Here is a 4,789-nt window from a genome sequence, read left to right on the forward strand (position 1 = left end):
CACTCCTGAGAAGCAGCCCCTTCCCAGACTCCCGCTCCCGCCGCTTCCGGAAGCCCAGCTGACGGGCTGCTGGCACGGGGCTCCCGCTCGGTGTCTGGCGGCTGCGCCCGCCACCCGCGCCAGCTCCTACCCTCCCGCTCACACCTGCTCAGGCTCCCTGCTCCCCCGCATCGTGCCTCCCGAGTCGCCTGCACAGCCTGCCTGGGCGCAGGGGGCACCTGGCTCCCCCAGGGCCATCCCTGGGTCTCCCCCAGGACACTAGGTGTGGCTGGGACACTGCAGCGACAGGTGGCCTCTGGAGCGCCCCTCTGGAGCAGAGCCAGGCCCCAGAAGGAGCTGAGCGGGAGGGGGAGGAGGCAGGATTGAGAGCCGCCACGTGGACCTGGCCCACGCCCCTCTCTCTCCAGCAGAGCGGGGCACAGAGGAGAACGTCCAGGCTGGGTGTCCATGTGCTGAAGGTGGGGAGGCCTCCTGGAGGCAGGTGGGCATCCATGTATCCGACAGTCCAGGAGGGTGGAGGAAGGGGGACAGCGAATGGGGAGGCCAAGCCCTGGTGGGAGGGGCCACGCTGAGACTGCCCCAACCAGGAACCCGAAGCAGCCACAACAGGGGCCCTAGAGGCCGGGCCACACTGCTGCTGGAGACCCACGGTGGGTGTGCACAGGTTCGCATGCCCCGAGATACCACCCGGGGACACTCCCCAGCGGGCTGGAGCCCAGGGCTGGCCCAGGCATGAAGGCGTCTGTGCGTGCAGGTGCGTGTGGCACAGAGGCAGTGGAGGCTGCAGATATGGGCGTGCAAGCCTCCTCTGAGTGTGCACAAGGGGGTTGCTGGCTGGGTGGGCCCTCGAAGACAATTTGCCAGGATCAAGCCTCCATCAAACTGGTACCCTCGCTGGCCCTGACCTGGAACAAGCTCCTGGCCTGGGTTCTGTCATGGGAGGGGCAGCAGGCCAACAGTCCCGCCCGCCTCGTTCTCCAAGTGAGAGGGGCGTGGGGGGTACGTCCGGGCTTACTTTCGGGGGAAGGGGAACCCTAGCTTCCAGTCTGCACCAATCTGCAGCTCCAAGGCCCCCAACTCAGAGCCCTGCTGCCCAGGCTCCCAGCCCCTGGACCTGGATGCGGCTCCGGAAGTCTCACGGATTCTGGGGGTGAGCTGGCAGGCTATGCGGCCAGGCCAGTTCCCCACAGCAGCCCGACCCCTCTGCGGTGGACGAGCCGCGGAGACTGGCACAAAGCCCTCTCCGATCGGCCAGCTGGCCGGGCAGGCTCTCGGGGCCCACAAATCGTCCAGATCCGGGCGGTCCCCTCACTCACCCGGTCTCACGGCACGAGGCCTGCTCTGCTTCGAGCCACCTCTGCTGCCCCTGCACTGGGGTCCCCGAGGTGCCACCCAATGACCCCGGATGCATCCACGGCTCCGTGGAGGTGGCTGGACGAGAAGCAGACGCTGACACCAGCACAGGGAGAGGACACACAGAATGAGAGGGAGGGGGGAAGGGGCCGGAGCTCGGTGTGAGCCCCCTGCCAGCCGACCCTGGGAGGCGGGGGCGGCCCAGAAGCATGAGCACATCGCATGGAAAGCCCCTCTTGGCCAGCCTGGGAGAACCTTCCAGAAGCCCCGGTTGGCCCAAGGGCAGCGTCTCTCAGGCCATAATAGGAAAACTCTGTGGTTGCTGAGCCACCAGCCCCCGAACGGGGAGGCAGTGATGACAGTGGACGGGCCCAACCACCAACAGCCCAGAAATAATAAAAGGAAAGCAAAATCGGATGTAAGTCTGGTTCTTATTAAAAGGGTAAATTTAGCCCTTGGGCTGATGGGGGGGGAGCCAATGCTCCCCACTGGGGCCGCCCTCAAGGCTCGGGGCTGAGAGTGACTCAGAGGGGCCCCGGGCGGGCGGGGTGGGAGGGCGGAGGGGGCTGCTCCCTGCCCTCCTGCTCGGGCACCTCCTTGGTCACCCACCTCTCTTCCCTCTCACACGGTCCCTGGCGGGCGGCCAGCACCTCCCCTTCCAGGACACTCCTGAGTTGGGGGGGGCATGCGGAGGTCAGGCCCACCCCCTCCAACCTCCCCAGCTAGAGGATCACGCTGCACCGTGGAAAGAGACTGGCCTGGCCTGGACGCTGGGCACACGCTCGTGCACACACGCACACACGCACGCACAAGCACACGCACGCCCAGCCCAATCGTCGCTCAAAGGGGGGGCCCGTCTGGGCAGGGCGGAGGCGCCCACCTTGCTGTCCCACATCCCGTCCCCTGAGCCCAGGGCCCCGGGCCCCAGGTCCTCCAGCCGACACTGGACGTGCTCCTGTCTCCACTGTGGTCAAGGAGGACGAGAGGGTGGCCTGGACAGGGCCACAGGGCCCCGTGGCACCAGGCAGGTCTGCTCACAGGGTGTGGTCTGGTCTGGCCACACCAGCACACGATGGACCCCCAGGGAGCCGGTTCACAGGCAGGCCCCGAGCCCACGGGCAGCGACTTTGCTCTGCTGACCAGCCCTTGCCCAGCTAGGGCGTCCTGCATGGCCGGGCACTAGACCAATGTCCGGCAAGGCTGATCTCCCTCCTCCCACCCGGCCCCACAAAAGCGACACTGGACAGAGGTCTCGTGGTGGCTGCACCGGACAGAGGCTCCACGGCATCAGGAGAAGCTGGGATGGGGGAGGCAGGTGCTGGCTGGGGCCACTGGCCTGTGCACCACCCCAGCCTGCGGAGTCATCCCTCGATGCATGTGTCTGTCCATCCATCTACTTAACCATCCAGCAACACCTCCGAGGGGCTTCGAACCCACCCGTTCCCTGCTACACCTGGCCTGGTGCCAGGCGTGGGGCCCAGGCTAGCCCAGGGTCCCAGGAACTCACCCCCATGGAAAAACGAGGGTGGGAGGAAGGAGGAGGAAGAGAGGCAGGAAGGAAAGAGGAGGGGCAGGCTGTCGAGGGGCCAGAGGGACACAGGACATGGCTGCCTGACTCTAGCTCCCCTTGGAAGCCAGTACGGCCTCAGCCCGGGTCAGTGTCCAGCCACCCTCCCGCCCTGACAAGGAGCCGGCTTGGGCCCGACCTCCCCTCCGCGGTTTGCCCGGGGTTGGGGGCCCTCAAAGCAGGGAGACCAGCAGGAAGGACGGAGAGAAGCCAGGGTGTCGTGCACACCGGGGACGCAGAGAGGAAGGGAAATCATGACAAACACGGAAAGGCAGTGAACGCTTTGTGGGACGCGAGCGATGACAGGCAGGGACCAGGGGTCCGAGTGACGAACACACTGCTTATTCCTCAGAGAAACCGCGCCACAGGGCCAGGGTCGGAGGACCCTGCCTGCCGAGCCCACATCCCACCAAGAGAGCCCTGGGACTGGTCCAAGAGTCACCTGAGTGGACACCTCGGGGGACGTCGAGGGGAGATGGACCTTGGCCTGCCCAACACCCGAGCCAACGTGCCCAGCTCGCTCCCAGCCGCTGGGGACATCGCGTGAACCAGGACCCGGACAGAGACCTCTGGAAAGCCACATTCTCAAATTTCCAACGGCCACTCTCCACAGCCCACCTCAGGCTACTGTGGCAAGACACCCCCTCCCTCTGAGGAGCGGACACGAAGCACGTCCGTGAACGGTGGTGTTTGTAGGAACTCGTGAGGTGAGCAGGTTCTGGGGCGGGGAACCATACCCCACACATTGGGGTCCCCTGGGACAGAGGGGCAGCTCCGGGGCAGCAGGAGGGACAGCCTCCAGATGAGGCCGGAGAGACAGCCATCCTGAGGGGGCAGTGGGGGATGGCGGGGGGAGGGGCTCAGGGCGCCCAGAAGGAGCTTCCAACAGAGAAGACCAGTGCCCAGCCCTGAGCCCCCCAAACCCTGCTGCAGGAACGTACGGGGTTGGGGAGACGCACCCGGCAGGCCAGCCCTAGACTCCGTATCGGAGGCTCGTGCTCCCTTGGCACTTCTGGTGTGACCATGGGGCAAGCTGGTGGCTTTGCTGAGCCTCTGCCACCTGGAGCCTACCTGCCCCAGAGGCAGGGGATGGCAGGGGACTTGGTCCTGAGCCTGAAGACTGACCCCTCGCCTGATTCACTCCCCAGGCTCCAAGCAGGTGTCATGTGCAGAAAGAACTCTGCTGGGTGCTCTGTGCTGGGTGGGCGGCCTCCCCAAACACAGCCTCAAGAGGCGCCAGGCCCTCCAGCCAGCTGGTCCATGTGCCAGGTCCAGGGCCAGCTCCCCACTCCCCAGGGGGACCCAGGGCCCGGCAGGGCTGCCCCGGACATGCGTCGGCTCCAGGCGGTCCCGGGGGAGTGCCCAGGTAAGCCCGGGGCACCTGCTGACCTCGCTGGGACAGGCAGCTGGCACGAGAACGCAGGAGGAAGCACTGCCAGGGCAGACGGCAACCCCGACACCCAAGCCCCAGGCTGGGCCCCGAGTTCCGTCCAGAGGCTGAAACCCTAACCCAGCCCATTCATCAGACAAACAGCTACACAGTGTCCACAACACACAGGGTCACCGCCCTCACCCCGGCCCGGCCTGGACTCAGAGGAGGCCCCAGGCCGCCCCGGCCTCCAGCAGTGGCCCCGGGGTCTCTGTGGCTCACACCGGGCTCCCTGGCCGGCTGGTAGCGCCTCTCAGAGCAGACGCCCCACAGGTGGTAAGATGATGCTGAGCCCCACGGACAGCACCGCCTGGCCCGTGGGCGGGGACGGCAGGTCCTCATTTACGTGGCGGGGGGGTCAGTCTTTCAGAGGGGACAGGCGTGATGACGGGGTTCTGGAGAGCAGGGGGCCTGAGCTGGACAGGCGGAGCGGGAGGCTG

The sequence above is a fragment of the Pteropus alecto genome, unplaced genomic scaffold (assembly GCF_000325575.1).
Source record: "Pteropus alecto unplaced genomic scaffold, ASM32557v1 scaffold134, whole genome shotgun sequence".
Lineage (NCBI taxonomy): Eukaryota > Metazoa > Chordata > Mammalia > Chiroptera > Pteropodidae > Pteropus > Pteropus alecto.